Source organism: Microcaecilia unicolor, chromosome 7 (assembly GCF_901765095.1).
Source record: "Microcaecilia unicolor chromosome 7, aMicUni1.1, whole genome shotgun sequence".
In the NCBI taxonomy this organism is placed as follows: Eukaryota; Metazoa; Chordata; class Amphibia; order Gymnophiona; family Siphonopidae; genus Microcaecilia; species Microcaecilia unicolor.
In genome coordinates, this window is record NC_044037.1 from 230,056,114 (window position 1) to 230,069,764 (window position 13,651).

Genomic DNA, 13,651 nt, shown 5'->3' on the forward strand with positions numbered 1-13,651 from the left:
TTGTCTCTCCCCTTAGTTTTCACGTGTCTCCGCTCCACCATGGAAAGCATCGCTGATCGCCGTGCTGCTGCCCAGCTTATGGCTCTCCAGATGTACTCCCCCATTCCCCAGTCTGATGAAGCTTACGACGAAGCACCTTGTGGCTGATGTGCACTTTGAACCCCCTAAGTCACTTAATGGGCCATTACCCTTGTGCAGCATAAGACCGGCTACAAAGGGGGGGGGAATCCACTAGGGGCCCTCCGTCTCAAACCCGGCGAAGCAACCAACGGCTGCGCAAGGGCTTAGGGCTCGCTTGTTGCCTCCCTCGCTAACTATCCTTGTCCTTTCTTTCCTTTTCAGGGTTCATGGAGGTGATACTCTCCACCAGAATGGATGTTCAAGTATCAAAAGGGGGGAATGAAGGAGTGGACCGCCGGATACTGTTCGAATACTATGCATACTACTGAGCAAAAGGACAACCTCATGTTTTGTGCCTACTGATGGACTTATACTTATGGACTCTACCTCTGCTTTTGGCTGTTTAGCCACACCTTATTACTGCACTGGACATTTGTGCCTTATCCAGTTTTACTGTTTACTAATGAAAGAAGTTGCTGTTTACTAATGAAAACACAGAATGCAGGGCTATTAGACATATAGCTTGTAACAGTAGTTAGCAAGGCCTATACAAGACCAGCTTGCCTGTAGCAACGCCATCTGAATAGACGACCTTGGAGGGTGCTGACACCCCCCTGCATTCCTGAGCCGAACCTTATCTCCTGTGCTAGAAAGGAGCATTGTGTGTGTGTGAAGAATAAGCTGCTAAGTTTCGTTTTTCTTGCCAGTATCATTTCAGTGTTATGACGTGTGTACGTACTGGGACTACAATTTTGTACTGTAAGAACTACAAATGTTTACTGCGCATGTCGGTTGTGACGTGTAAGGGGCCAAATGCGCAGGCCCAGTAGGGAAGTATAAATGTAAGTGTCAGATGATTTATGACACACAGTGTCCCGAGGCTACTCGGTGCTGTTCACTTGCTAGCAATAAAGTTGCCTTGTTTGGAACCAAAATTTGCCTTTCGTCTCCTGATTTCCCACCTGTTTCAAAAATACATACATACTTTTACTTTGAAAATCTGCAAACTTCATAGAATATGCACATACTTTTTGACCAATTCCAGTAGTCTCTCAGTGTTACCCCATAAAAGTCCAAACTGCACAAATTTCTGCCAGATACTTGTGACCTGGATTGGCAACTGTTAGAAACAGGATACTGGGCTAAATGGACTACTGGTCTGACCCAGTATGTCAATTCTTATGTTCTGTTCTTACTCTTATATTCTAAGTGGTCATAAAAGGTGGAAAGTCACATACTATGCCATGACAGAACTCATTAGATCGTGACCACCTATTTCTCAATTGATCCCTTATTCGCTAAACTTCAACAATCCCAAACTCAGATATGCACCTGGAGTATTGTGTTCAGTTCTGGAGGCCGTACCTTGCTTAGGATGTAAAAAAAATGGAAGCAGTGCAAAGAAAAGCTACGAGAATGTATGGGATTTGCGTTACAAGACGTATGAGGAGAGACTTGCGGACCTGAACATGTATACCCTGGAGGAAAGGAGAAACAGGGGTGATATGATACAGACGTTCAAATATTTGAAAGGTATTAATCCGCAAACGAACCTTTTCCGGAGATGGGAGGGCGGTAGAACGAGAGGTCATGATATGAGAGTGAAGGGGGGCAGACTCAAGAAAAATGTCAGGAAGTATTTTTTCACATAGAGAGTGGTAAATACTTGGAATGCCCTCCCACGGGAGGTGGTGGAGATGAAAACGGTAGCGGAATTCAAGCATGCGTGGGATAAATATAAAGGAATCCTGTGCAGAAGGAATGGATCCTCAGAAGCTTAGCCGAGATTGGGAGGTGGGGCTAGTTCTAGGCAAGACTTCTACGGTCTGTGTCCTGAAAATGGGGCTAGTTCTGGGCAAGACTTCTACAGTCTGTGTCCTGAAAATGGCAGGTACAAATCAAGGTAAGGTATACACAAGAAGTAGCACATATGAGTTTATCTTGTTGGGCAGACTAGATGAACCGTGCAGGTCTTTTTCTGCCGTCATCTACTATGGTACTATCCAGCTTATAATCGAAAGAGAAAAACGCCTATATTTCGACCCAAATCGGGAATTGGGCGTTTTTCTCACAAAGGCGCCCAAATCGGTATAATCAAAAGCCGATTTTGGGCGTTTCCAACTGCACTCCATCGCGGAAACGAATAAAGTTGACGGGGGCGTGTCGGATGCGGGACTGGGGCGTGGTTATCAGCCGAGGAGAGATGGGCGTCTGTAGCTGATAATCGATTACCGCGATTTTGGGTCACTTTTTTTGGACCCTTTTTTTTCACGAACAAGTCCCAAAAAAGTGCCCCAACTGCCCAGATGACCACTGGAGGGAATCGGGGATGACGTCCCCGGACTCCCCCAGTGGTCACTAACCCCCTCCCACCAAACAAACCCCACTTTAAAAACTTTTTCCCAGTCTGTATGCCAGCCTCAAATGCCGTACCCACCTCCATGACAGCAGAATGTGTTCGATCCTCTCACAGCCTTTCCCTGGGTCAGATGTGGCTCTCGGGTGCACTCCAGGGTCACATCAGCATTGCATTGTGGTGGGTGTAGGGTATTGGGCTCCGTGATTTCATTAGCTTGTGTTACAGTCTCATGATGTTGGTAGTTGGTAGGCTCTTCTCCCATGGTGCTTTTCCCCCTGCCTACTGGGTCAGAGTGTGCCCTGTTGTGTTTCCTGTTGTAGTCCATGCGGTAGTGGCCATTTTTGTAAGCCAGTTTTAGTTCCCTTTCCTGTGTTAGCCACGTTAGACAACTTAGTTCTTACCTTGAATGTGGCTGAAAGAGGGCATTGTACAGCATTCTGCCTGCTCTGACCTACTGCTCATCTCAGTACCAGGGAGACTCGTTGCCAGTGGGGCACAACCTCTGCAGTTAGCTGTGAGTAAACGTGCTTATTCCAATAAAGGACGTTTTCGGAGAGATTAGTCTTCAGGTGTCAACTGGTGTGCCAATGTTATACAGCAGCAAAAAGTCCTAGAGGCCTGCGTTTATGCAGGTCCCTGGAGCAGTTTTAGTGGGTACCGCAGTGCCTTCAGCCAGGTGGACCCAGGCCCATCCCCCCCCCCCCAACACTTGTGCTGGTAAATGGGAGGCCTCCAAAACCCACTGTACCCACATGTAGGTGCCCCCTTCACCCCTAAGAGCTATGGTAGTGTTGTACATTTGTGGCTAGTGGGTTTTGGGGGAGGGGGGTTGGGAGCTCAGCACCTGTGGTAAGGGAGCTATGCATGTGGGAGCTTTTTCTGAAGTCCACCGCACTGACCTAGGGTGCCCAGTTGGTGTCCTGGTATATCGGGGGGCCAGTGTACTACAAATCGTGGCCCCTCTCACGACCAAATGGCTCGGATTAGGACGTTTTTGAGCTGGGCGTTTTTAGTTTCCATTATCGCTAAGAAAAAACAAATGCCCAGCTCAAAAACGTCCATTTTTTCGAAAATACGGTTCAGCCCGCCCCTTCACAGACCCGTTCTTGGAGATAAACGCCCATGGAGATAGGCGTTTGCGTTTAATTATGCCCCTCTATGTATATTTCAATATAATTGTAGTAAATCCCAACAGCATAGTCTAAAGAAGCTCACACTATGGATAATATATATCTATCACATGCTTGTCCAACCTATGGCCCATGGGCCAGAACCTAGCCCAAGTGCTTTATTCTGGCTGTCGGAAGCTTGGCAATTCTTGAAATCATGAGACCAACCTAAATTTCTGGCACCACACAGGTCAAGATTGCAAAGAGCTGTGTTGCTGTAGGTAAGCAGGAATCCCTTCATTTCTTCTGCAGCTGAAACCAAGTGAGGGGAAAGGAAAGAGACTGGGTAAAGATGGGAGGGGCCTACATGAGACAGAGAGAGATTAGGTAAAGGCTGGGGAGGTACATAAAAGCTGCAAGACAGGGCAATGACTTGAAGTGGGGGGGAATACATGACATAGAAAGAGTTGGTGAGGATATGCATCTAAGAACTTCTGCCAAGGCAGGAAGGGTTAAGACAGCTGTTGTAGTTGGTGGTTCGATCATTAGGCATGTAGATAGTTGGGTGGGCTGGTGGACATCAGGATCGCCTGGTCACTTGCCTGCCTGTTGCGAAGGTTGTGGACTTCATGCATCACCTAGACAGGATCTTAGTGCTAAGGAGGAGCCAGCTGTCTTGGTACATGTGGGTACCAATGACAAAGGAAAATGTGGGAGGGAGGTTCTGGAAGTCAAATTTAGGCTCTTAGGTAGAAAGTTGAAGTCCAGATCCTCCGGAGTAGCATTCTCAAAGATGCTCCACATTCCACGCACAGGATCCAAAAGGCAAGCAGAGCTCCGAAGTCTCAATTGGTTGTGAGATGATTGTGCAGGGATCAGGGATTTAGATTTGTTAGGAACTGGGTGACATTCTTGAAAAGGAGGAGACTGTTCCAAAAGGAAGGGCTCCACCTTAACCAGGATGGAACCAGGTTGCTGGTGCTAACTTTTTAAAAGGTTGATAGAGCAGCTTTTAAACTAGAATTGGGGGGGGGGGGGGGGGGGAGGGGAAGATTAAAAAATCATCCAGCTTGTAGATCAAAGGAAAAAACACAATTTGAAGTGCCTTATGCAAACACTAGATGCCTAAAAAATAAGATGGGAGAGTTAGAGTATAGAGCACTAAATGATGAGGTAGATATAAATATGCATCTCACAGACTTGGTGGAAAAAGGACAATCAATGGGATACTGTGTTAATTTATTGCAATGATAGAGAGGATCAAATTGGAGGGAGATTGAACTATATGTTAAAGAGGGAATTGAGTCACATAAAATAAACAATCCACAGGAAACAGATAGCAGCGTGGAATCATTATGGATCAAGCTTCCTTGTGTGAAGGGAGTATTCTAGTGAGGCTGTACTACCACCCGCCAGGACAGAACGATCAGACAGATGATTAGGAAAGCTGGAAAATTGGGCAATGGTATAATAATGGTGATTTCAATTACCTTAATCCACTTACACAAGGAATCTGTAGAATTAAAACAACAAAAATATAAACTAATTCTACAAAAATGTTCTTTAGTGTTATTGCAGTATAAGGATTGGTTTTGCCTATATGTGTTAGTGGAGGGAGTTTTTTTTTTTTTTAATAACCAATGATTATAGTGAGACACAGGGCCGGTCTTAAGCCGAGGCGATCAAGGCGGCCGCATAGGGCCCCGCGCGGCGCGCCTCAGTCAGCCTCTTCCCGACCGCAAGGATCTTCATTTTCCTTTTAACTTTACCCTCCGTCGCTGCCTCGCCAGAATCCGAGCTTCACTGAAAGCGCTCCTCCTCTCCCGAGTCCCCCCGACGTCTCTAGCAGAACGCAGCAGAACTAGAGCTCTTCCTGATTCGTTCATTCTCAGTGTCCCGCCCTCGAGGGCGGGACACTGAGAATGAACGAATCAGGAAGAGCTCCAGTTCTGCTGCGTTCTGCTAGAGACGTCGGGGGGACTCGGGAGAGGAGGAGCGCTTTTAGTGACGCTTGGATTCCGGTGATGGAGGCGGGTAAAGTTTAAAAAAAAACGAAGAGCCATCCTTGGTTGGGGAGTGAAAAAGAGGGCGCCAGGGCGGGCAGGCAGTTGAACGTGGGAGCGGGAGGGTAAGGGAGAGAGGACCTGGACATGGATGGCAGGGCTCAGGGAGAGAGGCTGGACAGGGATGATGAATGGAGGGGGCAGGGGAGAGGAGCATGGATGGGAGGGGGCTCAGGGAGAGAGGGGAATTGCTGGATAGGGATGATGAATGGAGGGGGCAGGGGAGAGGAGCATGGATGGGAGGGCAGGGCTCAGGGAGAGAGGAGAAATTGCTGGACATGGAGGGCAGGGGAGAGAGGAGAAATGTTGGGCAGGAATGGAGGGAAGGAAAGACAAAGGAAGGAGATGCACATGGAGATGGTAGACAGAACACATAAGGACACAGGAGGATGGTGGACATGGTGAGAGAAAAAATATCAAATGGAAAGAAGACACTGCATAAAACAGAAGACACTGGGACCAAAGCGAATAGAAAAACAAATGATCAGACAACAAAGGTAGAAAAAAGTATTTTATTCAGAATGTATTAATTGGAATATGTCAGCTTTTGGAAATGTGCATCTGTGATATTTTGCATGTAAGTTTCAATTTTTCTAGTATTGCTGCATGCTGAGTCTGACTTCTTGAGGTAACTTTCCAGTTTATTTTGCCTTCATATCTGTTGTGTCATGTGTTTTTCATGGTGTGATCAAGGTGCAGTATCCTGCTAGCATGTAGCATTTGCAGCCCTTTTTGTTTTGTTTTTTTCACGAGGTAGTGTATTGGTGTTTTAGAGCCTGGTGTAATTACAGTGCTGTCTTTCCACGCATAAGGTTGTAGCTCGTCCTGTCCTTGGAATTAGTGCTGTTATGATTTGGTAAGGTTATGAGTGTGTTTTTGCACAAGTTTGTGTATAGTGTTTTGCAGTGGAGAGATTGTGTGTCCGCACCTCTGACCCCCCCCCCCCCCCCCCCCCCCCCCCCGGGGTTATGAGAATTGGAACTACTAATTGTAGTGGACTTGAACTGAATAATTTCTGGGGGGGTTTCATGATAGCATTGTGCTTATTATTTCAATCAGTTTTTCTGTACAAGTTTAGCTTGGGCTGGGCTAGGATGGGGCCCCACCAAATTGGTCTGCATAGGGCCCCGGTGAGACACCTATATATTGAAGACTTGTTTTAAAAATGGGTGTGTCGCCTGTTCACTGAGGTCTTTTTTTTCTCCACTTTTAAGATATTTGCAATCCTCTTGATACAGAACATTTTTGTAGAATTAATTTATATTTTTGTGATTTCAATTACCCCAGTATTGACTGGATAAATTTGAAGATGATACAAAACTATTCAAGGTTGTTAAAACACGTGCAGACTATGAAGACTGGGCGTCCAAATGGCAGATGAAATTTAATATGTACAAATGCAAGGTGATGCACATTGGAAAGAATAATCCAAACCAGTTACCTGATTGTAGGGTCCACTTTGGGGGTCAGCACTCAAGAAAAAGATCTAGGTGTTGCTGTAGATAATACCCTGAAATCTTCTGCTCAGTGTGCAAACAGAATGCTAGGAATGATTAGAAAAAGGATGGTAAATAAGACTGAAAATACTATAATGTCTCTATCATTCCATGGTGCGACTGCACCTTGAGTACTGCATTCAGTTCTGGTCGCTGTATCTCAGAAAAGATATAGCAGAAATAGAAAAGATTGAAAGAACAGCGACGAAAATGATAAAGGGGATGAACTCCTCTCGTGTAAGGAAACGCTAAAGAGGTAAAGGCTCTTCAGCTTGGAAAAGGAGACATGATTAAGGTCTACAAAATCCCGAGTGATGTAGAACGAGTAGAAGTAAACTGATTTTTTTACTCATTCCAAAAGCACAAAAACTAGGGGACACTCAAGAAAGTTACATGGAAATACTATTAAAACAAATAAGAGAAAATATTTTTACACTCAGTGAATAGTTAAGCTCTGGAACTCATTGCCGGAGGATGCAGTACTTGGGTTTAAAAATGGTTTGGACAAGTTCCTGGAGGAAAAGTCTATGGTGGCCATCATCGATCCCAGGAGCTGAACAAAGTCCCAAGCTCGAGGGCGAGGCATCTGCAGGAGCAGGCGGACCTGCAGGAGACACCTGTTGTCGGGAAGAAAAACAATCCCCAAAGTCGTGTCGAACCGGACCCCCAAATACTTGAGAGACTGAGAGGGGGTCAAGTGACTTTTGGGCATATTGACTACCCAGCCCAGAATCAGAAGAACTGTAACAACTCAGGTTGTGGCAAGTCGGCTTTCGTCTGCCAAATCCGCTCTGATGAGCCAGTCGTCGAGATACGGGTGAACTCTGATACCCTCTCGCCTGAGAAAGGCAACCACCACTACCATCACCTTGGAAAAAGTCAGAGGGGCAGTTGCCAGGTCGAAAGGCAAGGCGCAAAACTGGAAATGTTGGCTCAATACCGCAAACCAGAGAAACCGCTGATGCAGCGGCCAGATGGGAATATGCAAATACGCTTCCTTGAGGTCCAGAGAAGTGAGAAACTCTCCTGGCTGTACCGCCGCAATGACGGAGCGCAGGGTTTCCATGAGGAAGTGTCGCACTCCTAAGGCCTCGTTGACTCTGCGTAAGTCAAGGATAGGTCTGAACAACCCACCTTTTCGAGGCATCACAAAAAAGATGGAGTAGTGACCGCAGCCGCGTTCGGCAGGAGGAACTGGAACCACTGCTCCGAGCTTCAGCAACACCTGCAAGGTCTCGTTTACCGCCATCCGCTTGATGGCAGTGCCGCATCGGGACTCCAAAAACGCGTCTCCCACTAGGGCAGCGAATTCTAGTCAGTAACCTTTCTCTGCTCAGGTCCAGGACCCACTGATCCAAAGTAATCTTGGTCCACTCCTCGAGAAAAAGGAGAGACAACCCCCTACTGCGGGAACCGACGAGTGGACCGGCGCCCCATCATTGTGGAGGACGCCCCTGAACTCCTGGACATTGCCTGGACACCGCAGTGCGTTTGTCCAAACAAAAGGAGTTCCTCTGCTGGAAACGGGTACGTTGACCAAACCCCACACAGCGCCCCGGGCGATACCTGCGAGCTTCGCGAAATCGTGGCCTGGAAGAGAAGAGAAAAGAAGGACTTTTGGAAGAAGGCCTCAGCCTATCTTCAGGCAACCGTTGGGACTACAGTCCCCTAGATCCTTCACAATCTTCTCCAAATCCTCCCCAAATAAAAGAAGGCCCCGAAAGGGTAACCTCACCAGCCTTTGTTTAGAGGCCGTGTCAGCCAAAGAAGGCGGTGGGCAGCAACCGCCACAGACATCTGCTCAGCTGAAGCTCTGACCAGATCATAAAGGGCATCAGCCATAAAAGATATTGCAGACTCCATACATGGGCCGACCTCAGCGAGGGAACCCGCTCCATCGGTGGGCTGCTCAACTGCCTGCTGCAACCAGGAAAGGCAGGCCCGGGCTGCATAGGAACTGCAAATAGCCGCCCATAAGGAAAGACCCGAGATTTCTAAGGACCGCTTCAGCACAGATTCCAGCCGCCGGTCCTGCAAATCTTTCAAAGCGACCTCTCCCTCCACCAGGAGAGTAGTCTTTTTAGTCACAGCCGTGACTAACGCATCCACTTTAGGCATTCCAAAGAGGGTCAACTGACTTTCACTCAGAGGGTAAAAGTGACACATAGCCCCACCTTCAAGGGACCATCAGGGTCAGACCATTGAGCTGAAATAAGCTCTTGGATGGAAGCATGCACGGGAAAAGCCCGAGAAGGCTTCTCAGTACTAGCCATCCTAGGATTAACAGAAGAGGCAGCGCCCTCGTCAGGATCTTCAATACAAAGGGCCTGTAAGGCATCACAAATGAGAGCTGGCAGCTCGTCGCGATGGAAAATCCGAACCGCTTTAGGGTCATCAAACTCCTGTGTCAAGCAGCCACCCTCGTCTGGATCATCAGTCCGTGATGGCCTGCCCGACCCCTCAGACTCCCCAAAACTAGACCACAGGGGAGAACAGGGTGAAGAGTCCCCCTCAGACGGGGTATTCACTTGTCTATGCTTAGCGTCAACCAAAGGCTCGAGGAAAGAAATAAAGTCTCCAGCAGACGCTGGGCTATCAAGAACTGGAGGCAACCCAGTCTGAAAGAGAGCCCCAGGCAGTGCTCTTTTAACATAAAAGCCTTATGCATCACAGCAGCACAAATTCAGGGGAGAAAAACTCACCCTGTACCTCCGCCCCCACATTGGGGGAAGCGGAAGCAATAGCTCCTCTAGAAACCACGAAACGAGGCGTCCCCCTGCACTCAGACCCCTCCGCAGCCGTGAGGGTCAAGTCATGTGGCGTCTCCAAGATGGTGCCCGCTGCCAACTCCGTCAGGCGAGAAGACTCACCGCCCGCCATGCTCGTGCCAGCATTAGCATCTAGGCAGCATGAGCTGCAAAGCCCCGCTGCTGATCTGCGTTTCCCACAGTGGGAGCAGCGCTTAACCCCTTCAGCAGCCATCAAATACAGAAAACAAAATGGCGCCTTCACGCCAAAACTTACCCTGCACAGAGCACAGTCAGCGGGAACCTTCCCGGAGGAGCTGGGCACCACTCTCCTCAGGAGACCGAGTCAAATGAACTTCGGTCAAGCTGCACCAGAAATCGCCACGCTGAGAAAGCGAGCCGCTCTCTTTTTCTTTTACCGTGAGAAAAGTTAGAGGCAGGCAGCTACAGAGGAACTCCGGGAGCAGGGGGAATGGGGTAAGACAGGGAAAACCAAGTATGCCTTTAAATTGGGCACCACCAGCCACAACAATCCCCCACCCCCACCCCACTCTACTGGCAAAGCACAGGAGCCACCCCAGGCAGAAATCCAGAAGCTGAGAAAGCGACGTCCACACCTGCTGGGAGACAGAGATATACAGAAGGCAGAGGGGGCTGGGCGTCCAGGAACACCATGTGGTTTCAGTGTTCTCTATCTCCACCTGCTGGTAGGCGGATACAACCCATCAGTTAATGGATTCATCTGCTGTTGATGACAAGGAAAAGTGGTTTCTGCCATACGATGTTCTTGTCCAACATGGTATATAGGTCATACAACACGTGATATTAAATTGAGTATTATTGAGCATCTAAGTAAGATCAGAACAGGAGCAGATCAGGCATCTTTAGTCCAACATTGGAAAGATTGTCATCATGCAGAATTGGATTTAAAATTTGTGGTATCAGAGGCATTAGTAAGTGGGCGGTGGGGTGGTAACAATGCTAAATATTTATGGAAACGGGAACAATTCTGTATAACAATTCTGTGTTTACAATTGGAATACAGAACCTATGGGTTTGAACAGGGAAGTAGAGTGGTAAACATATTTATGAAGTATTTATGAATTATGCTGGTGGGGTGTGTGGGTGTATTTATAAGTCTTCCTTGTATTTCCCTTGCCACTTCCTTAACAGTTGATGTCTCCGACTTTAAAAAGACGCTTCTCAAATTGTCTTTTTTCAGTTAGTGTTCAAGGTTAAGTGTGTCTTAACCCGCTTCATTTATTCACCTATTTTTTTCATTTACAGCGGTTTATTTATAAGTATTGTATAGATTAGTGTATCTTGTATATTTTCAGGGATGTCTAGCACTGATATGAACAGCTGGGTTCCTTAAAACAGCAATAGCGAAACATGGTCCATGTCGGGACCCAAAAGACTGCATTTTAAATAAGTACTTCACATTTCAATTTAAAAAGCACATAATATGTGTTGGAACAACAATGCATAGTGAAATGTGAAATGATTAGATGCTTGTGGACATAAGTTAAGGCCAGTTGATTTATGACAGTCCCTTTGAGAACATGAGCACATTTTCAAAAATTCTTAAAATATTTTGAATATATTTTGATAACAGTTGACTTATGATATTTTTCTATATGGGATTTAGTTTTGTATTTTGATTTATGTTTCACTATAGTGAGGTTTTCTTTTTTAATCCTTTTTGATGTCAGTTAAATTTAATGCCAAGAAGTGCAGAGTGATGCACTTGGGGTACAGAAATCCAAAGGAGATGTACCAGATAGAAGGAGGAGAGAGACAAACAGTTCAGGAAAGGGACCTTGGGGTGATGGTATCGGAAGGTGATGAAACTATGTGACAAGACGGTGGCCATGGCTAGAAGGATGCTTGGCGCATAGAAAGGTGTATAACCAATAGAAGAAAGGAGGTGTTGATTCCCCTGTACAAGTTGCTGGTGAGGCCCTACTTGGAGTATTGTGTTCAATTTGGAGTCCATATCTTGCTAAGGACGTAAAAAGACTGAAGCGGTTCAGAGAAAAGCAACCAAAGTGGTATTGGGTTTGTGTCACAGACATAAGAGGAGAAACTTCAGGACCTGAAGATGTATACTCTGTAAAAGGTTGAGACAGGGGTGATATGATATAGACATTCAAATATCTGAAAGGTATTAATCTACAAACAAACTTTTTCCAAAGATGGGAAGGTGGTAGAACTAAAGGGCATGAATTGAGGTTACAGGAGGGGGCCATCTCAGGAATAATATCAGAAAGTACTTTTTCACAGAGAGGTAGTAAATACTTGGAATGCCCTCCCACAGGAGATGGTGGATATGAAAATGGTAACAGAATTCAACAGTGCGCTGGATGAACACAAAGGAATCCTGTTTAGAAGGCATGGATCCAAAGAAGCTTACCGGTGATTAGATCAGTGTTACTCTATTTATTTATTACATTTGAACCCCACGCTTTCCCACTCAAAGCAGGTTCAGTGCGGCTTACATAGTAATTGAGATTACAAAGTATTGATAAGTTGGGTGTTATCGGAGTAATGAAAGAGATAAAAATGTAGAGATGCTAAGTTCTAAGATTCTAACATTCTATTTGCTTTTTTGGCAACTGTGACATGCTGCAACAGCCTCCTCCTGGGCATAACTCCTGATGTTGAACCTAGCAATGATCCCTATGGGCATCATTGATTTTTTTGAACATTAAATTTTTCTTGCCATATTCACCAATCCCACAAACCCTCCTGTAAACACTCACCCTGCTAGTATTTTAACTACTTTGAATGACTTTGTATTTGCAGATTTATCACCTCACGCTGACTCCCCCTATCAGATGATAAATGAATGTATAAAACACTGAGCTTAGATCCTTAGGACAGTACCTTTTTACCTATTTAACTAGTTAAACCACAATCAGGCTTATTTTCGAAAGAGAAGGGCGCCCATCTTTCGACACAAATCAGGAGATGGGTGTCCTTCTGTCAGGGTCGCCCAAATCGGCATAATCGAAAGCCGATTTTGGGCGCCCTCAACTGCTTTCCGTCACGGGGACAACAAAGGTTCCCAGGGGCATGTCGGAAGCATAGCGAAGGCGGGACTGGGGCATGCTTAAGAGATGGGCGTCCTCGGCCGATAACGAAAAAAAGAAGGGCGTCCCTGACGAGCACTTGGCCAATTTTTTCTTGCGACCAAGCCTCAAAAAGGTGCCCGAACTGACCAGATGACCACTGGAGGGAATCGGGGATGACCTCCCCTTACTCCCCCAGTGGTCACTAACCCCCTCCCACACTAACAAAAAAAAAACCTTTAAAAATATTTTTTGCCAGCTTCAAATGTCATACCCAGCTCCCTGACAGCAGTATGCAGGTCCCTGGAGCAATTTTAGTGGGTGCAGTGCACTTCAGGCAGGCGGACCCAGGCCCATCCCCCCTACCTGTTACGTTTGTGGTGGTAAATGTGAGCCCTTCAAAACCCACCAGAAACCCACTGTACCCACATGTAGGTGCCCCCCTTCACCCCTTAGGGCTATGGTAGTGGTGTACAGTTGTGGGGAGTGGGTTTTGGGGGCTCAGCACCCAAGGTAAGGGAGCTATGCACCTGGGAGCAATTTGTGAAGTCCACTGCAGTGCCCCCTAGGGTGCCCGGTTGGTGTCCTGGCATGTCAGGGGGACCAGTGCACTACGAATGCTGGCTCCTCCCATGACCAAAGGGCTTGCATTTGGTTGTTTCTGAGATGGGCGTCCTCAGTTTCCA

General features: G+C 46.8%; 1 protein-coding gene across 1 annotated transcript in view; it reads right to left on the reverse strand.

The window, feature by feature from the left end:
- UBR3 (ubiquitin protein ligase E3 component n-recognin 3) overlaps positions 1-13,651 on the reverse strand; it is a 686,242-nt gene that overhangs the window by 401,457 nt on the left and 271,134 nt on the right.